Source organism: Dasypus novemcinctus, chromosome 3, assembly GCF_030445035.2.
Source record: "Dasypus novemcinctus isolate mDasNov1 chromosome 3, mDasNov1.1.hap2, whole genome shotgun sequence".
Classification (NCBI taxonomy): domain Eukaryota; kingdom Metazoa; phylum Chordata; class Mammalia; order Cingulata; family Dasypodidae; genus Dasypus; species Dasypus novemcinctus.
This window is the reverse complement of record NC_080675.1, coordinates 31,628,493-31,652,368: the sequence shown is the minus strand read 5'-3', so window position 1 is coordinate 31,652,368 and position 23,876 is coordinate 31,628,493. Positions and strand designations below refer to the sequence as shown.

Below are 23,876 nucleotides of genomic sequence, written 5' to 3'. Positions count from 1 at the left end.
GCTGGCTCACATGTGTGGTTGCTATGGAAACAAGGCCGGTTTTCCTCCCCTCTCACTTTCCCTTCCTTCCTCGGCAGCCTCACCACCCCCTCCTGCCCCTTCCCACTGCTTGGGCTGCCCCAGTACCATGGGAGCAAACTGGGTCCTCGCCCCATGTCTCTCCCAGCCCAGGGGGTGCTTCTGCAGCGTCCTCTCCCACCACTCCGGGACGAGCATTTTCTGATGCAGACTGCCTTGAGCGCTATTTGCTCGGCAAGCACCCAAGTGAAACCCGCCTCTGACAAAGGAAGGGTGGTGACTTCTCCCCCACCCAGGGCACTGGTCCCAGCATAAAGCCGGCCCCCGACGTATGCCTGGCACCTCACACTGCACATAATGGGTTTTTTGTTTCTGCCAAGTCATAGATGTGCAAAAGCAAAGGAAGGAATCTCGAGGAGGGAAATCAATGGCGCTAGAGGTGACAACGGAGAGCCGTACCTAGAGGGCGGTCCCTGTGTGTCTGTGGATGTTATATAGAGTACGTAGACTGTTTCCCACTGACATGTAAGTACCTAAAGGGTAGGGACCCTGCCTGTCTTGTCCCCAGTGAATCCTCGGTGCCTGCTAGAGGGATGAATGGAGAGAGAGAAAAAATAAGGTACATCAAAATATTAAACGTAATTGTTTTCTAGATGGTGATTCTTACAATAGCCGTTTGCTTCTTTTCTTTAGTGAACATGTATTAAATGCATATAAAGGATAAACAACTTGTTTATTCATTTGATTTTATAGGGAAAAAAAACAAACAGAAGGGAACTTGGAAGAAGCCAGAAAGTCAAACCATCCAGAAGCTTATCTCCTTGGAACACAGGAGCAAGGAGCAGGTGACATGGCTGGCTGAGCCGACACCCCCGTCACACACTGGCTCAGAGAGGCAAAGTGACTCTCCTGCTGTCACAGAGTGTCACAGCAATTGAAATGCCATCCAGTGAAAGGGGCATCAGGAATCTAAAATCAGAAGAACAGGAGAGAGAGGCTGTCAGTCCAGGTAGGGTCAGGCCAAGAGTGAGACTCTGACATCTGCTGCACGTGGAGGTGACAATGATGACGGTGACAGGTGGCCCGAAGCTAGGCTCCAGTGACCCAGGCAGGTCTCCCTCTTCTTCCTACTTAGCCCAGTGCGCTGGCATCCCTTTCCCCACCCTCCCACCCTCACCCTGTCGTGCAGGCCTCACATTAGAAGTCTGACAATTGTGAGAACACACAGCAGCCCCTAGGGGATGGGTGAAAGCTGCACTGGGGTTGACAGCGTCAAGGAGGGGTAAAGTTCCAGCTCCCCACCCCCTGAGAGGCAGGGCAAGCCAGAGGGCATCCAAGGTCAAAGAAAGCCTCATGCAAATTCTCTGCTAAGGGCACACACCCTGTTTCTTCCCCCGAGCTGCAGCCAAAACACAAAGGGTAGATGTGGGCATCTCCAGAAATTCAGGCCGGGAGCTGCTTGAGAAGAATTAGTGCCGTAGACTGCTGGAGTGCAGGGGCCAGGGAGAGGTCCGAAGGATCTGCCACCTCCTCCTTGGCCGAGCAGACAACCACAGGGGACGCCCACAGGAGACATGAGGGCTGATCCTGCCAGCTGTAAAGACAGAGGGATCCGACAGCAATGAGGAGAGGGAGAGAGGGAAAGGAGGAGAAAAGGGGGAAGCCCGCGTAGCTGATAGCTGCCTCTGCCTGTCTCCCGTCCCCAGGAAGAGGGGCTGCCTTGCTCCTTTGTGCCGCTGAAATAGAAGGCACAGGGCTGCAGTTTGGGGGTGGGGGGGATGAGTAGGTGGGCAGGAATTGGGGAGGGCATCCCGGGCCAACTGGGGATCAGGGAAGGGGTGAGGGTTAGGCGATTTGTGAAGGGGTCTTGCACTTAGTGCCTGGTAATAAAAATAAAGCGAAAAGTTTGGTTTGTACTTTTGAAAGCCACCATATCCCAAGGCTCTGGCTTGCCCTGTGTTACCCAGCCTGAGCAGAGGCCGGGAAGCAATGCTGGCTTTCCAGTGCCCCCTCCCCCTGGCGGCCACCCTTCATGCTGGTGGAGTGGAGGTAGGGTCAGAGGGTCTGGCCACAAGCAAGCAGGCTGTTTCCATTAGCGAGCCTCGGGGGAATCGCCCCAACAACAGCCCCGAGGAGCGGTTCCTCCCGCCTCTGCTCAAATGCCTCCTGTGCCAGGAATCTCGTCATTTTCCATGAATCCCATCTTCCCAAGCTTGGGTTTCAGTTCCTCTTGCAGATAGTTGTACTACCCTTTTCATAATTTTTTTTAAAAAGCATATTTGTGTTCCCCTTTCCATTACCTTACATAGAAGATCAATGATAAGTAGCAGCTGGTATATCTGTCATCTGTGAATGCTTAATTAGCTCCCGCCCCCAAGCAGGTCTTCCTGGTTCTAACAAAACCTGAAAAATAAAAAAATAAATTATGACACTCCCTACCTTTCCTTCCTCCCACCCTCAAAAAAAAAAAAAAACCGTTCTGTTCCCAGCCCTTTCTGCAAGCCTGGGCCGGGTGCGGGCTGCCGCGAGCCGGCTTCTATTCCTGGAGTCTCAGTTTCTCTCCTTTCTTCTTGCCCTTGGTCACGTGCCCTGCCTCCAGCTTTGAAAGTGTCCTCCACGCTGAGCTCATCCGCTGGGTGATCCACTCGGCTCTCTAGGCCCCTCCCCTTCGCCTTCTCCTCCAGCCTTTTCATGATGCCACTGTCAGAATTTCATTTCCAGGGCCCCGCCGGCCAGCTGAACTCTCTTCTTGTCGGCTCCATCCTTTCCCCTGGCTGCTGTGACTCCTGCCTGCCCAGGCTAGAAATGCTACTGTCCTCCTCCCTGAGCCTCCGTGTCTTTGCAATGGGGAGAATGATACCGAGACAGCGGTCCCTGTTCCCACCCCCCCACCCCTCAGCTTTGCTTTCGCCTTCTCCCTTACCCCCGCCCTCCCGAGAAGCTTTCCACTGAGCCTGACTCTTCCTCCTTGGCATCCCACCAGGCTGTCCCCCCCGTTCAGCTTCCCAACAGCCGGGGCCTCTGCATGTGGGGTGGGCCAGGCAGCCAGACTGAAGCCTGGCTCCCCTGCTCAGTTATGGGAACATGAGAACATTACTTCACCTCTCCCAGCCTCGGTTTCCTGATCTGCAAAGGGGATAAGAGCAGGACCCACTTGGTAGGATCAGTAGGATTGTGACAACAAGGAGGGGAATTTCTCTCTGCAAAGAGTGTAGAGCAGTGCCTGGCACGTCATAACCGAGGCCGTCGAAGCGGAACTGCTCCTGGTGTGGTTTCAGGCCTTGGTCGTTTCTAGCGTGGACTGCTGCAACGGCTTCCTGAGCAGCCCCAGTCTCCCACCCCCAATCTGTCCTCAAAACCCAAATCTTCCCATGTCACTCTATGGCAGCTAAATGTGTTCCACTGTGTTCACGTGAAGGCCCCAAAGCTGCAGTATAGCACACACGACCCTTGGCAAGCCAGCCCTGACCTCCTAGTCCAGCCCCAGCCGTGTCTTCTTTTCTTGCCATTCGGTGTGCACAAGTGCACTCTTACACACACGCAAACACACACATCATCCTCAAGCCTCACTGAACAAACAGCAGTTCCCAGGAAGCACCAGGCTCTCCTCTGCCTTTGCACAACTGCTCTCTCCCTGGAAATCCCCTGCACCTTCTCCACCTGGTCGTGTCCTACTCCCCCCGCAAGCTAGATTCAGCCAGCTGCCATCCTCCACATCCGGGGCCTGGGCCTGCTGCTCCGCCTGTGTCGGCGGCCCCCAAGGGTGCTGGCAGGGCCCGGCAAGGGCTGCTTGGCCAGCCTGGCTGCCCCTTTGCCAGATTAATAAATGGCCTCCTGGGTCTCATGCCCCTCTGCCTTGGCTGAGTTTCTGGCCCTTCACTTAGCTGCCTGGGCTCCCATTTTTGGTTCTCCCATTGTCAGGCCTGGGAACCAGGGTGTGTGTGCAGGCCCGGGGACCGCACTGTGTCCCTTCTGGCCCTGGTGGGGTGGCAATGGGGGGGCACCCGCGGGCCAAGGCAGCATTGTTGAAGCGATCCAGGGGATGAGGAGCTGAGGTTCTTTCCCAGGGTCAGAGCTTTATGGTTAGAAGCATTTGGGGAGTGGTGCAGCTCAGTGGTCGAGTGCCTGCTTCCCACATACAAGGTCCTGGGTTCAGTTTCCAATACCTCAAAAAAAAAACCAGCATTTCTACAATCACAATTTCCTCAAGCCTCCCTCCAGCTCACCTGGTACAACGGGCAGCAAGTGTGATCCTTACTTTGTGGGTGAAAAATTCAAAGTGCTCAGTGTCGCTATGATAAGATCATGAAGGAGTGAGGATTTGAACTCAGGTCTTCGTGCTTCACCATTGCACAGCAAAAGGAAGGAAGAATCGAGGCAAAGCAATTGGCTGGGGATAGCCAAGCACCTGTGAACAATGCATACCGAGAGGGATGAGCCTGCTTCTCTCTATGGACTCTTCAGGAGCTGCTTGCTTAACATTTTCAGTAAACATCTTTATGGTAAGAAATAGAGACTTCCAGTCCAATGTGGTAGGTTCACACCAGTGAACCTTGCTTCCTCTTAAAATCTCATTAAAGTGGTACTAGTGGTACTAGAGTTTCTGGCCCCTCACTTAGCTGCCTGGGCTCCCATTTCCGGTTCTCCCATTGTCAGGCCTGGGAACCAGGGGGAGTGCGCAGGCCCGAGGACCACCTCCAGGAAGTCTTCCAGGACACTGAGCTCACCCCACAACCTTCCAGCCTGGTCAGGACTCCCCTTCTGTGGCACACATCACAAGACTCTGTCCCGTCTCTGCCCCTCATGGCTGGAAGCTACTTGGGGACCAGGACAGTGTCCTCTCTATACCTTCTGAGCATTCTCTGGAGCACAGTCGGTGGATAAGTGAGTGAAGCATGAGTGACTGAATGGTACTTTATCTTCTAAACCCTGCAGAGACTCCTCTGATCCACCCTCCTCTCTGCCTCGTCCAACTCGAAGCTCAACTGTCATCGCCAGGTCCCTGGGACCCTCAGGTTCCTGCCAGCCCCAGAGCCCCCCTCCCCCTCCCCCTGCCCTGCAGCCTTTCCCTGCGTTCTCCGCCTCTCCAAGCAGCCCTCTCTGCCCCCAGTTTCAGCTGAGCAGGTTGCCTTTCTCCCTCACTAGGGCGGCTCCTGGGCTCTCCCTCTCTCCAGGCTGCTATTGGCTTCTGTAATTGGATTATTTGCCTGCACATGTCGTTTGGGGACACGTTTGTGGGAAACCCTCTCCATGGTGCCGTTGTGTGGAGTTGGGTGCCAGCAGGAGAGCGGCCAGGAGCCCCTTGGGGCTGGGAAGAAGCAGAGAGCGGTAAACACTCACCCTGTGCGAATGGTTTTCCACCAGCCTCCTGAGAGTCCACACTCACCCTCCACTACCCCGGGGCACCCCCACCGTGCTTGCCTAGGGCCCCCAAGCCCCTCTGGGCTTGCTGTTGGCGGAGGAAGAGGAGGCGAGAGGAGGCAGCCTCCTCCTGGGGCTGCTCAAGGGTCCAGCTGCAGGCGGAGAGAAGAAAGGCCTCCAGATGCCCTGGGCATCCGAGAGCGGGGAAGCCTGGGCAGCAGAGGGTCCCCGCCGGGCACAGAAGCAGCGCTGGGTAAGGGAATTACCCCTAGCCCAAGGGTCCAGCTGATGCACTTTAACAGAGCCTGCGCCCTGGCAGAGCCTCGCCTGGCCCCTTCCTTCCTGCCAGCCGGGGGAGGCAGGACGGCTCAGCACCAAAGACCTGTTTCCCGGGAAATGGTCTCAAATGCAAACCCAGATTTCCAGCTGCCAACTGGTTGCCTCACAGGAATCCCATCGCCTTCCCCAGCACCCCAAGCTCCCCTTCTGGATAGAAGGCACCGCCATCCGCCCAGTTGCACAAGCCAGAGACCCGGGAGTCTCCTCGACACCCCCGTTTAGTCTGCCCCCAGGAGGGGTCACATCTCCCTTCAGAGCAAGTCTAGCGCCCCTGCTCCTGCCGGGGCCCTCTGCCTCACCACCGCCGGTGCCCGGCTTTCTCCCCGCCCCCGCCACCTCTCCTTCGTCTGGAAGCAGAGGCAAATACAGCCCAATGTCACCTGACGATATATGCTAATGTTATTATTCGTGATTTCGGGCTTCCTAGCCACCTGGCAGCCTCCACCTGAGGACCCGCGTGAATTTGCCCACACTCAGATCCCACCTTGCCTCTCTGCTGTTAACAGCCTTCCACGGATCCCCACTGCACTCGGGACCAAAGTCTAGACCTTTCCTGAAGAGGACAGGTCAGCTCTGTGTGTGAGGAGAGGTGGGTTTCGTTTCCCCCAGACCTACTCTAAAGCCCCCCGATGGGATTTACATTCCTCACTGGACTCCTAAGCACCCCATTCTGCTGGAGTCACCACCCCACCCCATCCCTGACCCAGCACCTCGAGGAAGGTGCTAATGAAATTGCCCGTCTCCTACTGCCCTAAGCTGCTGGAAGGTTCCCGGGCGCAGGCCCCGGGGTCCATCAGGCAGCAGGTCCGGGACCCCTGCAGAGGCTGCGGGGAGGCAAGGCGCCAGGGACGGCCTTACGGAGCCGGAGACGGCGAGTCCCTCGGCGGGAGCCAAGGACCCCGAGCCCTCCCTCACTCTCCAGCCCCGTCTCCCTCCGTTTTGTATTCAGGGCCTGTTCACTGCTTCGATGGAGCAGTTCAAACTATTTTCTAGCTGCCCAAGCTCCTCTCTGCATTATTCACGGCTCCACACTCCTTGCCACCAGGCCACAGGCACAGCTCAGGCTCCCTCCAGAGGGTACAAAAATAAAGGTCCTGGTGGAACAGAGTCCCCCATCCCCACTCCCACCGTCCTTTACTTCTCCCCCCTTTTCCTGAAGTCAAGACGGTCCACCACGCGATGGCCCCAACGACTCTTGGGGCCCCTCTGGCCCTTTGGGTCACTTGCTGCCTCTCATTCCGACCCACTGCCCCCTCCCTGGCTCTGGAGAGGGTTCTCGGACAGCTGAGGGGTGAGTTCGGGAAGAGCCCTCTGCGCTGGGTGAGTTAGGTTTCTCCGTTGGCCTGTCTCACAGCCGTGGGGTCTGCCCCACTCGCCTCGCAAGCGCAGGCCGCGTGGGGCCTGGGAAACCAGGAGAACACGTCCCTCGGGGTTGTGTTGCTGCGCCTTGGACCTGCTGTCTGGTGGGTTCGCTCCCCCACCCCGGGCTGGTGACAGGCCACTGTGGGCAGCTCAGGACATCGGGCTGTGCTTGCCCCTCCCTTATCTTCCACCTGCAGCCCAGCCCCTTCTCCTCCCGGGGCCGGAACATTCAGCACTTGGTTGCAGGCCAGCCTTATTTTCCTATCACCTTTAAAGGACAGAAGCATTCTCCAAGTAGCACGCAATCAGGGGCCCTGCTCTATCGTCCTGTCAGTCCCCAACCATCGCCTGTGCTGCCTCCCCACCCCCAGCTATAGCACAGGGGGCTCTGGGCGGGTCACAGCCCCATCCCTGGAGCAAGGAAGCAGGAGAAGTGCCATCCTGGCTGCCTGCCTCAGGCAGGAAAGGGTCCACCCGTGCTGGGGGCAGGGGATTATTGTGACTTCTGCTACCTGCACTCACCTAATGATCACATTTACTCTCTCCACAACAGTTGGAGGCAGGGGATATATATCCCCTCTTGGTAGATAAAGAAACAGAGGCTCAGAGACGGTAAAGTGGCCAGAGTCACGCAGCCAACAAGTGACAGGGCTCAGATTTAACCGAGAGCTCTCTGGCTCCCAAGCACCCCTTTGAGATAGTCATGTCAAGGGGTGTCTTTTCCATAAGCCTTCCCCCTCCCCCCCAATCCTTCCTTGCCTCCTTGCCAAGGGCCTGTGGGAGCTGCGGAGCCGAGGGACCTGGGGATGCCACGCCCAGCTGGGGACGAGGCAGCTCTGCCTGCCCCAAGGACCCCACTGCTAATCAGCAGCACTGGTATCCAGGCAACCAGCCTCCCTGGCTTCAGATAAGCAGAAACAGCTGGGAGCTGCTGAGGCTGGCAAGTCAGTGGGGGAGTGGGGAGGGAGGCGGGGGGAGCCAGCCAGCCAGCCCTCCAGCGGGGTATTTTGAGCCTGATTTTCTCACCCTTCCAGACCTCGGCTTGAGCTAGGGCCTTTCCCCCAAGCTCATCCTGGCCACCGCCACAGGGGAGGGGTCTGCCAAGCTGAAGAGGACCTGGGGTCATTTAATAAACAGACATAAGTCAAGGCTCAGTTTTCAGAGCCTCCAGGTCTCAGGCTTAAGGTTTTCCTCCTCCACTGTTTTGGGCCAGCCTGGAGTACAGGTTCAGCTGACACCCCCCAGCTCACCCCTCCACGTGGTGACAACAGGAGCTGGGCGTGAGGAGGGGTGCTAGAGGCAATGTGACAAAGGGGACTGTCACAGCAGCTAGGCCTGGCAAAGTCCCAGCTCTGCTGATTACAAGCTGGGCCTCTCTGAACCTCAGTTTCCTCCTCTACAATGTGGAAATGCTGATACCCCCTGCCCAGGCTGGAGGTGGGAAACGGATGAGAGAAGGCATGTGAAATGGCCAGCACAGCATCTGGCACTGTGGTGCCCAGACAGAAAGCTCCCTTCCCTTCCTTGAGTCTGGGCCTGTTGCCTGCCCGACCCAGACAGCTCTCACACACAGGGTCCTGTCCCTTTCGGGGCTATTTCTGTCTCTCATTGTGAAGGCTAATGCCTTTCCCGGGATAAGGCAAGCCTCTGCCTTCTTTGCACCCTTAAGTGACATTTGTCCTATGCTAAGGGGACAGTGCTTGCAGCAAAGGGTGCCCCTTCCTGTCCTCATCGAGGACTGGCCTGAGCACGCCCTGCCCGCTTTACCCAGAGGCTGCCACTGCGCTGGCCTCTGTCACCCTGGTTTGCCTCTCTGAGCCTGGCGCTAGCAGGACCTTAAGAGACGTTTGTTGACTGACACACTGATAGCCCTGGGACCTCCAGGGTCACTGCTAACTGCCTAGGCCTCCTCCCCTGAGTTCCAGCTCCAGGCAATGCCAGGCGTGGGAGCTGATGGGCCTTTCCCACGAGGAGACTTAAAGGAGAGGACAGGAAGGGACCACTCCCCACCCAGCCAGGAAACCAAGGAGAGAAGCCTCGTGCCGCCTCCTCCCTCTGTCCACCCTGCCCCCCTCCAGCTGTTGCCCTTCTCCTCGCCTGGCCCCGAGGCCTGGGACTGGGGGGCTGGCAGGAGGCCTGTAATCTAGAAGACCCTTCCGCTCGGGCAGCCAGCACCCTGACCTCCCACAAAGTTCTCCCTCATCCCGCAGGTGCGCACACCAGCATCCCTGAGCAGGAGGGATGGTGAGAGAAGGCGGTCAGACAGAAGCTTGTAACAAGAGCAAAACCTGCAGCAGCCCGGCAGGGACCGAGGGAGGCCGTGGGGAGCGGTGTGGCTATCTCCAGGAGACGCCCGCGCCGTCACTGCCCCACGAGCACCCTCAAGGGATGCCGCGGACCCCGCGATCACAGCTCCGTACGCGTCTATGAGCCGTTTCCACGAGTCAGCAAGTGCTGTGTCTTCAGCATCTCTGCATTCCTCCCCACAGTGCTGTGAGAAGAAAAGATTATTCCCATTTCACAGAGGATGCAGCTGAGGCTGGGAGGGGCTAAGTGAACCTCCCAGGGCCCCAGACCTGCTGCTCCTATTGTCATTTTCACGTAGCTTTCATTCCTGGGCCGTGGGTCCTGACCCAAGAGCAGGGGGCCAAGGGCTGGACCCTCCCCCCCACCCTAGGTGGGACCTTGCTTGTGGTCCCAGAAGGAAGTGTGAGAGGGTGAGCATTGCCAAAGCCAGGAAACTGAGGAGGGAGGAAAAGGCGCCTCCGGGGGAGGGGGCTGGGGGAAAGGAGCAGCCCCCACCCCCTGCTCACCAAGCCAGGCTCTGCCCGTTTCTCCTGCTTCCAATCCCCTCTTCCTCCCTTCATCTTTCATCTCCTACTCCTGAATCCTGCAGCAGAGTTTCTGGGACAGGAACAAGGAGCCAGGAGCAAGATAAAGAGAATTACCTGAGGGGGCTTGGAAGGAATATTCCAGAGTTAAAAATAACCGGGTCAGCTGGCTGGGAGAGCAAGCCAGCTGGGGGGTGGATGACAGGGGCCTCCCCAGCCCCCATAGATTGGCCCCCAGCCAGTTGTCAACTGGGCCCTAATCTGGGAAGTCTGGAATTCTCTCGCCACACCCATGGCCCCCAGGCCTCCCACCCCCACTGTGGGGGGGCGCCCTGGGAGGTAGGGACCCCTACCCCCCCCCAGGCCTCACTTTCCAGGGCATGCCGGCTGGCCCACAGCTCAGCAGCTGGCGCTATTGCCTACCTTCTCTATTACCTTTTCTTAAACAAAATAAAAGTACACAAAGGCAGGGGTCCTTCAGACCAACCAAGGGGAGCTTGTTCTCCCTCTAAGCACACCGTTGCCATTGGGAGGCAATTCCACCACTACTGTTGATAAGGGAGAGGAGAGCGTGGTGCAAAAGGAAAATTCCAGGAGACTTATCCAGAATTCTCAAGCACCTACTATGTGCAGACCTGTGCTAGGCTCATCCCATCCATCCCTTTGGCCATTCTCACAGAAGGCAGACATTCTCATATCCCCATTTTCCAGGTAGGGAAAGTGAGGCTCAGAGAGGTGAAGAAAGAGCCAGCGTCATCATGGATGGCCCAGGGTGGGGGGAGGCTGTCCCTCACCAGACTCGCACTAGAAGCCAACTCTCCCCTCCAGCGGCTCCCAGGGACCCATTTCAGCAGCTGAGACCAGCGCTGGAGCAAAGCAAGGTGCCTGCTGGAATTCAGAGCCTTCCAGAAACGTTAGCCCAATTCCGCGCCCCCCCCCACCCTCCGCCCGCAGCTGGGACCAGGCGGCCTGGGTCACCGCCTGTGCTGCCGTTCCCTGAGAACCCCCGAGGCAGAGCGCCCTCTCCATCTTGAGGCAGCTTCTCGGTTCTGTTCTGGTGAGCACCCCCGTGGGGTGGGGGTGGGGGCGGGGGCGCGTCAGCCCTGAGAAGGGCTTGCCCAGATGACTTGGTCAGGAAGGGAAGCCTGCCCTTTGTACCCAGGGCACCCCTGGACTCTGCAGGAGTGCGGTCTGAGAGTGGAGGAGTTTCAGGAGCCCCAGAGTCGGCGGCCACCCTGCCCTGGAAAGCCAGGAGCCCGCGGGCAGGCCTGCGCAGCCTCAGCCCAGCCCCCACCGCCCCGCCGCGGGCGGGAAGGAAACACTGCGCAAGCAGGGCAGGTTTAGATGGGACTTAGCTGTTGTCATCGGGTTTTTGTGCAGGGGATGGGAAGCAGCTGTTGGACTCCCAAGATGCAGGGAAGCAAGCTCACACCACAGGAATTTAGAGTCTCCCTGTTGAAGAGCCTTAGGGACCTAGGGACTGGCCAGCCAGACTCACTTCCAGGTGGGAGAGGCTCCAGTGTCCTGCCAGCCTCTGCTTGAATGCCCCCCGTGATGGGAGGCTCACCCTTATGAGAAAGCTCTGATTACTAGCAAGCTCTTCCTCAGGTTGAGCTGGAATCTCCATTCCCCGTGCCTCTCCAAGTTGGGGTTCTGCCCTCTGGGGACAGTGCTGCTCCCCTTTCTACAGGAATGCCTTTCAAAGGCAGAGCGCAGATGATTGGGTGCAGGCAGCCTTTCAAATGCTAGACTTTGGGGCAGCCATGGAAAGGATCTGACGATTCAAATGAATGCTGAACTGGTTGATAATAACTGTAAGCAAGCTCTGCTCCCATGGTGATATGGTGTCTCAAAGACATCTGCACTTGAGGCCATGTACACAGGGGCTCTTCAGCAGAAGCAGAAAAGCATTTGCCTCCAGCCCTTGGAGTCTCTGGAGGAAAAAACGCTCACATGTTCCAATAAACATGAGGTCCTTCTTTGCCAGTGGCTGGACTTTGCAGTCCCACCATTTCCCCAGTTCCTGAAACCACAAACCTGGGAATCCCGAAGACTTACCCCTAACCCCTTTCTGCCACCCCAACCCATGACCAAGTCTTCTCAGTCCCACCTCCACACTCAGTCTCATTTATACCCACTTCCTCGCGGTCACCTCTCTAATCTAAGTCACCATCTCTCACCTCCTGTGGTGTCTACTTCCCGCCTCTGCTCTCTGTGCCTCTAATCCAGGGTATGGATAGATGATGTCAGTCACTTGGGAAACCCTCCAACTGTTATCCGATGCACTTTGAATAAAGTCCAAAACTCCCCGCGTGGCCTCTAAGGACCTTCACCCCAGACCCTGTTTCTTCTCTTCCTGGAACATGTCGTGCTTTTTCCTGCCTCAGGGCCTTTGCACTTGCTGAGCCCACTCCCTGGAATACCGTTCCACTGGCCCTTCCACCATGCCGCTGGCTCCTTCTCAACCTTCAGATCTCAGGTAAAATGTCACCTTCTCAGAAAGACCTTCCCTGACAGCCTATCTAAATTAGATTCCCCTTCTTATCCTCTATTATAGGCTTTTCCTTTTTTAACTACGCTTATAACTTTTTTTTTAAGATTCATTTTATTTATTTCTCTCCCCTCCCTTCCCCCCCCCCCCCCATTGTCTGCTCTGTGTCCATTCACTGTGTGTTCTCCTGCATCCGCTTGTATTCTCAGGTATCTCTTTTTTGTTGCGTCACCTTGCTGCGTCAGCTCTCCGTGTGTGCAGCGCCACTCCTGGGCGGGCTGCGCTTTTTTCATGCGGGGCGGCTCTCCTTGCGGGGCTCACACCTTGCACACAGAGCACCCCTACACAGGGACACCTCTGTGTGGCACAGCACCCCTTGTGCACAGCAGCACTGAGTGTGGGCCAGCTTACCACACGGGTCAGGAGGCCCTGGGGATCGAACCCTGGACCCTCCATATGGTAGACAGATGCTCTATCAGTTGAGCCACGTCCGCTTCCCCTTATAACTTATTTACTCGCACATTCGTCTATTTTATTGCCTGTCAGCCACACTAAAATGTGAGCTCCATGAAGGCAGGGGTCTTGCTCGTCTTGCCCATGCTTTTTTCTAGCACCTCCCGCAGACAGGGTAGGCGCCCAGGGACTATTCCTCGGATGATAAATAACACCGCTGCCCTTGCCCAATCCACAGGGGTATTTGGACTCCAACCTCCTTGGAGACAGAGAGATGGGCCTGAAACCACCCCCAGGGCCTCGAGGACTCCATCACTGTCTTGGCAGGAGTAAGGCATTTGAGAAAAACTGGCCAGTTCTCATAGTTCCTCTATTCACTCATCCACTTATTAATTCATTTAACAAAGACCAAGCACTTCCTGACGGTTGGACACTGTTCTAGGAACTGAAACTTCAGTGGTGACCAATATCCCTTTAAGGATCTTTCATTCAGACCAAAGAAACAACAGAACAAACAAGACAGCAATAAATGTGCTGCAGAAACTAAACCTGGGGAAAACCAGAGCAATTAAAAAACAAACAAACAAACCACTAAACCCGGGTCTTGGGAGTGGAGTTTGAGTTAGGTCGTGTTTTAGGGAAGGAGAGCGGAGGAAGTCTAATTATGAATCCAGAGCGGGTCTGGGTATGCACAGCCCCCTCACCCTCGTTTAAGAACCAAGTATCAAATACGGGGGAGGAAGGCAAGAGCAGGTGGGAGTATCCCAGTAAAGTGTATCCTTTGTCCGCTAGTTACCCATAAAAATGACACAGGTTGTTCCATCCCTGGGAAGCAGCTACATAAAGCAAAGCTGCAGCGTTTCCTCCAGCAGAGCATGTGGGTTCTCTGTGCAAATATCCACCCACTGGATCTGCTTCCAAAGAGGGGCGCCAGCAAACCCACCCCTTCGCAGTAGCCATGTGTTATGGCGCACGCAACAGGGACTCCACCCTGAACCGGCTCTGCAGTGAGCAAAAACAAACTAGAACTGCCATCAATTTGTGGCAACCAATTTGGATGCTAAGAAGAAAAAACAATAATCATCATGCATCCAGGGGACAAAGCTCAATAAGAGTGTGTGTCTGTGTAGGAGAGGCCCGTACATCTTTGTCTCAGCTCAGGATTCCCCGGGCATATGTATCGGGGGTGAGGGTGGGGTATAGCTATTTGGCTAAAGCATGTCTCTCTTATTTTTTTCATGCACTTTCTCTTTTCTCCCCATTTCATGTAGTCATTCATCAAACATTTATTGCGCGTACCTACCACGAGCCAAGTCCTTGCTGGGCAAAAGGCCAGGCACAGAATGACCTAAAACACTCCGAACTAAATGGATGGGGGAGAACTAGGAGGAGAGAAGCCAGATGAGAATGGTACAAGGGAGTCCTCTGCTCAGAGGTTCAGCAGCTGCTGAGAATGTGTCTCAAGGAGACAGCCACGGCCAACCTGGAGTGGTCCTAGAGTCCTCTACTTCGTCACCCCTGCTTCCAACCAAGCACCGAGCCCACCCCCTCCGACCTCTCAGACCGTTCTCTAATCCCACACCAGCTCCTGCCAGGGCTCCAGGTCAGGCCATCATCTCTCTCCTGGATTAATTGCTGCAGCCTCCCTTTAACCTCCCCAACCCAGGGCCACCACCAGCCTCCCCTCACCCCTGCAGTCCCATCACCTTACTCGTTCTCCACGGCTCCTCCACAGGCACAGGTCTTTCCCACCAAAGGCCCAAAGCTTCCGAGAGCCTGTCCCTGCCTGCCCGGGCCTCGCGGCAGCCCCCCCCCCCTTCCATGCAGGACTGAAGGAATGGACGTGTGCTTCTAGAGGGACCCCACCTCCCCGCAGAGCCCAGCACAGTGCCTAGAACACAGTGGCACTAGCTGGTGGCCTACTGGGCCCAGGCGACCAGCAGACTTTTCCTCCTTGCAGAGCTGAGTGACAATGCTGGGGTGGACAAGGCCCCGCAGGAGAAGCCAGCCAGCACCAGGCCCCGGCAGCAGCTGGTGTCACCATGGAAACGGCGCAGCACCGCTCGCTCAGGGCCTGGCCTTTTCACTTTGCCTTTTTGGCAGGCTTCCTCGGCCGCCCTGAAAGGCATTCACCCCGGCAGGGCAACCGGGGGCTCGCCCCTGCCCCCTCTTTGGCCAGCTCTTCCTCCTCCACCTCCTCCTCTTCCTCAGCTACCCGCCCAATCTGCTGCCTTTGCCAAAGCGCAGGGAGGAGGAAACTGGGCCAAGGAAGGACTCAAATTTTCAATTCTAAGCAGATTTCCCCTCCACAGGCAGCAAGCCCTTTCATGCATTTTTTCCCTATTATCATAAACGCAGGAACTTGCATTAGGATGAATGAGCAGAAACTCCTGTCTTTGTCAGCACCTTGGCAGAACGCCAGGCATAGAATGACCTAAAACACTCAGAACTAAATGGAACTGGAGAGGGGGTGGAGATTCCTTGTCGGGTGAGAAATGGGATGGGGGAGGGGATGGCCCTTGGTCTGTACTTATAATAATAAAGTGTTCACCGTGTGCCTTTGCACAGATTCTCATTTACTGCACACAAAATTTCTAGGTTCTATTCATTCTCCCGTTTTTATAGATGATGAAACCGAGAACCAGAGATAGCAAGGAACAGGCCCGTGATCACACAGCAAATGAGTGATGGAGTGAGATTTGAACCATTCAAACTCTGGAGCCTGAACTACAACTTCAAGGTCACCTTCCCGATGGCTGGTTCATGCCTCCTCACCTGTTCCCACCACCCTGACTCTCCTAGCCCTCCATCCACTCCTGTCTTTCCCCTTGCCCTACTGCCTCCCTTTAACTCACCCTCATTTCCAATTGTCAGTGTAATGTTGCAAATCACACTGATTTATCTACTTGGTGCTCCCAAATCAGATCTAGATGGGAGGCCCATGAGCAGAGGGAAGTGGACTCTTGCATCTGAGGCAAGTTTGTGGCTGCCTGGAGAGCAGAGATCTTGCTCTGTAAACCTTCATGTCACACTCTTATCTACGGTGTACAAACTCCACCACATGGCAAGAGCTCAGCAAATGTATATTAGGAGCTGGATTGAACGTTCTCCCTGTCCCCTGCAGAGCCACCCTTTCTGAACCCCAGGTACCTGACCTCTGTGGTGTATGATGGCGTTCTCTTGCCCTTTGGCTTTGGCTTGGATTCAGAAAATTAGATGCAGCAGCAGGAGACTGGAGGGTGGGAAGAGAAAGAGGCAGGGCTGTTTATTCCCCATCTCTTGCCTGCTGGGCCACCGGTTGGCAGTGGCTGCTTTCCTTCCCCAAAGGCTCCTGTCCTTGACGCTGTCCTCCACGGCTCTCTCAGAGCCACCTCCGCACACCCCTTGGCCCTACCCCCTTCTCTGTTGTTAGCCCTGGGCAGTGTGAGCTTGCATCTTCCGTCTCCCTCGTTAGTCCTCTTTACCTTGTCTACACTTTAGCCATAGTCCTTCCGTTGAACCCCCCTCAACCTCGCAGTGTGAGCATGCCATCATGTTTCCTTCCAGAATCCAGAGACAAGCTCCTGCTTTCTGACATGCCGTCTAGTAGATAGTGGGCACAGAGCAGTGAACAAAACAAACAAAAATCCCCGCCCTCACAGAGCTGATGAGCTAGTGACCTAAGACAGATAACAAACAAACAAAATCCATGCTCTGTCGGGCAGTGATAGGCACCAAGAAGGAATGAATAAATGGATGAAAGAGCCAAGGAATGCAGTCCTTCAGAGGTCATGACTAGACCACAGAGGTCATCCAGTCGAAACCCCTCTGTTACCAAGGAGGGAAAGGAGGCCCGGACAGGATGCTTGAGGTCACACAGGGAGTTTGGTAAAAGCTGGGCTGGACTCCAGCTCTCCTTGACTCTGCCACAGCCCTGGCCGGATGGGTGCAGTTCAGCCTTTAAAGTTCTTTCCGGTTCTCTTTGCCTTTTTTTAAGGATAATCTCCCGGAATTAACGTGGGAGCCACAATGGCATTTACTGGAAGGCCTGGGAAGCTGCTTGGAAAGGAGGGAGTCACCCACAGGAGCAAGGCAGGCCCCTCTGCTCCTTCTGCTGGGGCCCCCGGCTGCCCACCCGGCAGAGGCGCCACAGGCCCTGGAGCTGCCCAGGAAGCCAGAGCAGAGCACAAGGGTGGAAGGGCCTGCCAACCAGGGCACTGGGGCTGCCGAGTGGGAACCAGGGGGAGGGCTTGCACTGTGCTCCCCAGTTGGGGAAGGCTATTGTTCTGTGGCTGACTAAGCCCAGCCCTGGGTGCAGGGTTTTGGCTGGGAACCTGCAACTGCCCTGAGGGACTGGGTCATGTGTTTCCCAAGCCCCACAGTTCTTCCCATGCCACCCTGCTCCCCTTCTTGGTTGGGTGGTGGGAAAAAGCAGGAACGATTGACTGAATCTGCAATGCGCCAGGCACACTTCACGGGTTATCTTGATTAGTGATAATTCTTGCAACTATCCCAAGAGGTGAGTTATCCCCATTTCACAGAACAAAAAACAAGCGCATCAGTGTTGGTGACTTGCCAAGGGCCACAGAGCAGGAAGTGGTAGAAGGGTTCAAGCCCAGCCTTGTGTGGGGGAAAGCCTGCTTCCTTCTCACAGTGCCTCTCAGAGCTGGTGGCGTCCTAGACTGGCCAGTCCACCCCTCACCCCTCTCCACCTTCCCCTCAGAGCTGGCTGCTCTGTCGCTCACGCTGCCCCCAGCCCTTGGAGTCTCAGTCCTCGCCGAGCACAGCTTTTCTGCCAAGTGGCCCTGCACCAAGTTCTTGGCCCCCTGGCCTGGCTGGGGTTGCCATGGCAATGCCCTACCCCTGGACTGCCTCGTGGGCCCCACAGGCCACTGGAATGTCTCAGAAATCCCACCCTGCAGGCCAGCATCCAAACCGCGTCTCCCAGACTGCCACTCACACGCTGAGGCAAAGGAAAATCCTCGCAGATCCTGTCCTGGTTTTCAGCTTGGAAAACAGATGGCCTCCATTGCACAGCCTGCCATACACCCGTTTCTTTTCCTTTCCCCTTCCATTCCATTCTCTCTCTCGTGCCCAGTATCGTGCAGTGGTTTTACAAGCATAGACAGAAACTGAGTTCAAATTTCAGTTTTTCCACTTCCCAGCTATTTGACCTTGGACTCGTCCCTTGGGCCTCTGTTTTTTTTGTCCTTGATAGCAATGATAATAACCATACCTTCTTCCTTGGCTTTTTGTGCTGATTAAAGAGACTTAATGAACCAGAATCTGTGCCACTGCTCAGTGAGGCCACTCCCAACTTCTCTACCTAAAATCACAAGTCCATCCCACCACCCGCACTCCCATCTCCCTTCCCTTCTTTTTTTCTCCACAGCACATGCCAAATATTTTACTTACTTCTTTCCGTTACTGACCCTCCCCTGAATGGAGGTTCCACGAGGACAGGGGTTTTTGAATGCTTCCATGGCGGGCTCCTGTGTCTGGGGCAGCGCCTGGCACACAGTGGGCATTCAATACATGTTTGCTGAACAAACGGATGAATGGGTCTCGACCAGTGGCATGGGTGTTTTTCACAGGATCCACAAGCGATTCTAACACACTGAGTTTTTTTGGTGGACAAAGTACCTGGCACGATGCCTGGCACGCAGTTGGCACAGGGGATTCGCTGAGGCTATTATCTCGTTCGTTTTGTTTTCCTCTCCCCTCACCCATGCCGTGGACCTCCCAGTGATGCCCTCAGGAAGCCCTGAGGGAAGCCTCCTGACCCAGGAGCCAGCCACTCCCGTTCTGACCCATCCCACAGGGACAACCCCTGCTGGCAGGCCTCGGCTCACCACACAGGGAGGTTGAGTCAGGAGAGGAGACTGGGGAACGGTGGCCTCAGGGCACCCTCTCGCTGCCCACTACTGTCGCGGAAAGGAGCCCCAGCCACTGGGTGGGCCGGGGCTGCGGCTCAGGGCAGGGCCAGGGTGTCCTCCCTCCCTGGAGCTGCCCTCCCTCCCTGGAGCTGCCCTCCCTCACTGCGCTCTCTGGCAGGCCTTGGGCAGGCTGCGTGCTCCCCACAGGCACTTCCTCCATAGGGCCACTTTCACTTTCTCTTTTTTCCACCAAGGATGAAACAACAAACTGGCAGGTCAGGGGCTGCAACAGCAGCTGAGGGAGATGGAACAAGAGGTGGGGGAACAGAGAGGCTCCTGGGCATGGAGAGAAAGATGCCTCACCAGCCCTCTGCGCCCTACACCAGGGAGAGTAAATCTCAACAGAGAAATAGGAACAACACACCCTTGTGTTTCTTCAGCCAGGGATGCTTTTCAAAGCATCGCTTTGAGTTTTAGTTTACTGGATGGAGATGAGAATTAAAAGCAAAAACAAAAGAATGTACTGCAGGCTCAGAGTTAACCAAAGCCACAGAGCCAGGACACAAAGTTTGTAGAGATTTTTCTATTTTCCAAGATTTCCTCTCTGTCCTCCAGGGACAATCCTGCCCGCCAAGGCCGGACTGGTACTCAATCCCTGCCCACCAAGAAGGAAACTGAGGCACGCCTGTTTTCCCCTAACAGCCCAGTATGTTCCTAAGAAAAGGAAATCCCTGCTCCTGGATTCTCGGAGAGGGAGGGCTAGGTGAGTCTTGGCAGCTGGCAAGGAGAGGAAGTATGACAACCTTGTGAGAGAGATGGTTGTTCTCATTTTCCAGATGGTAAGGAACTTGCCCAAACACACAGAGCTGGGGCACATGGAGTGGGATTCTCAGCCAGGTCTGCATTCCTCCAGAGCCCTCCTGCTGGTGACAGGGCTACCTGTCCCAGAGGCTGCACCAAATACCCCACACAAGCACCGTCCCTCTCCCTGCCCCTGTGCCCCCGAAGCTGCCCCTTGAGGCCTCATGTTCCCTTCCTGGCCTGTCCCTGACGTATGCATTCACTTACTAGATGTTACTGAGCACCCACCACCGTCCCGGTGTTATGCCAGGGAATGGGGCTACAAGCAGGGTCAAACGAAACTGAAAACGTCTTTACTGTCAAGAAGCTTTCACTGGGGGAGGCGGACAGAAAGCCAAAAAAACAAGTCATCAAGTAAAAAGGATCATTTCAGATAGTGATAAATGCTGTGAAGAAAATAAAGAATTCGCAAGCAAAAGGACCGCAGACCTCTTCTCGGTGGGAGGTCAGGGAGGTCTCGCTGAGGAGGCAACAGTCAAGCTGAGCCGCCTTGCCACGACGGTAGGGAAAGGGGTGGGGGGGCGGCTGATGCGGCTGAAGTTTGGAAAAGCTTTCCCTCTCGAAGGCTGCTGGGCAAAGAATACATTAGAGGGGCTGAGAGGGAAGAGCCAGGCCAGGGCGCTCCCGGCAACCCAGGCACGCTGAGGTGGCCTTTTACTAGCTGCCCAGAGGGGCCACAAGGGAGAAGAGAAGGGCCGCGACGGGAGCGCCCCCCCCCCCCACCTTGGTCAGCCTTGGGCATCTCTAGGGAGACCTCGGAGCTCAGGGACCTCCCCTCACGTTTCCACCCTCTGCCCCCGCGGAGCCCCGCTGCCCCCACACAGGCCTCCAGCCCCCACGCCCCGGGCCCCGCCCGGCCGCAGTCAGCGCCCAACCGCCTCCCCACAGGAAGCCGGCTGGCGGCTCCCGCTGCGTGACCTTGGGCGGCCGAGTCCGGCCGTTTGCAAAGTCAAAGCCAGTCACTTCCTGCCCCCGGCCTCGCCCTGAGCCGGGCCGCCGCGCCGCTGGCCCGAGGAGGCCGGCGCTGGCACGAAGGAACACGCCTCGCATGCAAAGCGCTCGCGCCCGTGCCTGGCCGCCCCGGGCTCAGGTGTCACTCGCTGCTGACTCAGCACTTCTGGGGCAGGCTTTTCCTTTCGCCTTCGCGGAGGAGGCCGGGAAGTGAGGCGGCCCTGGCTCTCCCCTCCCTTCCCTTTCCTAGGATGTGTGTGCGGATGTCCGCGTGTGTGCGCAGGCGCGCCCTGAGTGTCTGTTGTTTGTGTGTCTGTGTGTAGATTTGTGTCTGTGTGTAGATTTATCTCTGTGTGCCTGAGTATGTGTGTCTGTGTGTGAGTGCCATCTGTGAGTGTGTGTGTGTCTGAGTTTCTCTGATGTGTGTCCGTCATGGGTGTGTTTCTGTGTATGGCTTTTGGGTTTGGCTGTCTTTCATGATTGAGTTATGTGTGTGCCTGTCCTCTGAGTCTTTGTAATGTGTCTGTGAGTGTGAGAGTCTGTGCCTGCCCCTAGGCTCACCAGGTGGGCTGGATATCCTGTGTGGCTGGCCTTTGTTTTAGGGTGTGTATCTGTTATGTGCATCTCTAGTGTGTGTTGTATATCAATGTGTCTGTCCTCTGTGTGTGTCCTATGTGTGCTCTATATTTTTGTGTGTGTCTGTGTGCTGTGTATCCATGTGTGTGTCTGTCTGGTGTGTGTCTCCCGTGTATATGTGTGTGTCTCCCCGGTATGCTGTGTATTTGTGTGTCCCGTCTATGCTCTGTATTTGTGTGTAGGTCCAGTGTATGCTGATATCAGTGTGTGTGTCTGTCTTGTATGTGCTGTGTATCAGTGTGTGTGTCCTGTGTATCAGTGTGTGTCTCTTTGTTGTGTGTGCAGGAATCCCTACCACTGTGCAGCCTTTTCCCTCCTCGCTCCGTCAGTCCTAGCAGTCTGTCCTCAGACCTCACCTTGATTCCTGGAGTAATCCCAGGCTGTCCCCGGACCACAAGTAGGACGTCTTCCTCCCCTGCTGACCCAGCTCCCACCCACACCTTACACTCCTCTCAACAGGACCTTAGAGGATAAAAACACAGGCTTTTGAAAATTACAAAAGCTGTACACATTAATAGCAGCTTTATTCATTGTTGCCAAAATTGGAAACAATCAAGATGATGTCCTAATATAAGTAAATGGAAAAATAAGCTGTGGTACATCCACGTCGTGGAATACTATTCAGCAGTTAAAAGAAATGCGTTCTCAAGCCTTGAAAGACATGGAGGAAACTTAAATTCATATTGCTAAGTGAAAGAAGCTACTCTGAAAAGGCTACATGCCATACGATTCCTGCTATAGACGTTCTGGAAAAGGCAAAACTATAGAGACAGTAAAGGATCAGTGGTTGCCAAGGGTTGGGGGGCGGAGAGAGGGAGGGATAAAAAGGTAGAGCACAGGGGATCTTTAGGGCAGTGAAACCATTCTGTATGACACTGTAATGGGGGAAACATGACATTACACATTTGTCAAAACCCATAGAACTGCACCACATAACTGTAACGTAACTGATAAGACTTTAGTTAATAATCACACATCAGGGGAAACGGATGTGGCTCAAGCAATTGGGCTCCTGTTTACCATATAGGAGGTCTAGGGTTCGATTCCCAGGACCTCCTGGTAAAAGGCAAGCTGGCCCGCACAATGAGCTGGCCCACGTGGAGAGCTGGCGCAGCAAGATGATGCAACAAAGAGACACAGAGGAGAGACACAGCAGACCGGGGAGCTGAGGTGGTGAAAGAGATTGAGCACCTCTCTCCCACTCCAGAAGTTCCCAGGATCGGTTTCCAGTGCCACCTAAAGAGAAGACAAGCAGACACAGAAGAATGCACAGCAAATGGACACACAGAGAGCTGACAGCAAGTGCAAAAACAATGAGGGGGGAGGGAGAATTAAGTAAATAAATCCTTAATCAATCAATCAATAAATCAGTATTGGTTCATCAGTGGTTACGAATGCACCACACTGATGCAAGATGATTAAAAGAGGAGAAACGGTGAGAGCTGGGGGAAAGGGTACCTATGGGAACTCTATTTTCTGTTCAATTTTTCTGTAAACCTGAAACCATTCTAAGAAACAAAGTCTATTAATCAAAAAATGTTTAGCTCAATCTTTGAAATCAGTCAGGTCCAGGTCTAGGTTTCAACCTCGGCTCTACACTTACCAGCTGAGTGACCTTGAGAGAGGTACTCACCTTTCCCGTGCCTCTGCTTCCTCACTTGTAAAATAGAGGCCATCACATCTCCTTCAAGGAGCTCCTCTAGGCTTTAGTCTCATGAAGGGGCTGGGCAAAGGGCAGGCAGCCCAGGGTGTTATCTCTTCCTAAAGCAGTTGGCCCAGTTATCACGCAAGTAGCTGGACCCTCATGAGCAACGGCTAGAAAACCTCTGAGCAGCCATTTCCTTGGCTGCTGGGGAAGGGAGGAGCTGGGGGAGTCCATGACCTGAATTGGGAGCCAGGCAGGAGCTGTTTGCTTGACAGCTCCTGCGAGGAAAGGCAAGTGGTGACCTGATTTAGTGCTGCCCTGGGCAGCCACGGAGATAAGGAAGGAAGTCACAGGTGAGGGCCCTTGGGTGCTGCCTGCCCTTCCCCAGACCACATACTGCCTGACACCCCCAACTCCAGCGAGGTCCCAAGGGGGCAGCCCAAATCCTCCCCCACCCTCTGACCCCAGAGCAGTCGCTCGTGCTGTGTCCTTGGGAGACTGTGACCCTGTGAGGGAGATGCTTAACATTCCCGTTTTGCAGGTGGGGAAACTGAGGCCCCAGGAGGTCAAATTCCCAAGATTGTGGAGCTGATACTCAAAAGAGAGAATCCGGACTTTCTAACTCCTAGGAGTGACTCACTCCTCAGCTGCCCTGGATGTCTACACCACACGCTCCCTCTTCTCTGGTCACAACACACACACATCAGCACACCTCCCAGGGGCCCCGCGCTTCCTGAGACACACACTGGTCCCACACCTCCCTAGCACGACTCCTGTGGCAAGTTCCTCCCAGGGCCAGCCCAGCCTGCTTCCCTTTGTGAAAGGTGGAGCTTTCTTCAGAGGGGAGTTGGTCATCTGCAGGGTGGATGCTCATGCCCATCCTTCTGTTATGACTCTGAGGAAGAGCCAAAACAGAGGGAGGCACACCAGCTTGGGATGGGGACGCAGGACCTTCCCCCGCTGGCAGGGGAGGCCTGGGATAGGAGGACCCACATTTGGGGGTTGCTGCCTGGGCTGGGGTCAGGGGTCAGAGGGAGGCAATTAGAGGGCAAACCAGGGATCCAGGCAGGTAG

At 55.5% G+C, this 23,876-nt stretch overlaps 1 long non-coding RNA gene across 2 annotated transcripts; it reads right to left on the bottom strand.

The window, feature by feature from the left end:
• Positions 1–732: 732 nt before the first annotated feature.
• Positions 733–23,070, bottom strand: LOC101418703 (uncharacterized). 2 transcript variants are annotated; one of them, XR_188000.4, is made up of 5 exons: positions 22,792–23,070; positions 4,245–4,426; positions 2,319–2,421; positions 1,400–1,612; positions 733–987 (listed from the first exon to the last, which is right to left on the bottom strand). It is a non-coding gene; the product is annotated as an uncharacterized lncRNA (long non-coding RNA). The 2 variants fall into 2 exon arrangements; XR_001118310.4 differs by lacking the exon at positions 4,245–4,426 and having other exon boundaries at positions 22,792–23,064.
• Between the last annotated feature and the right edge of the window lie 806 nt (positions 23,071–23,876).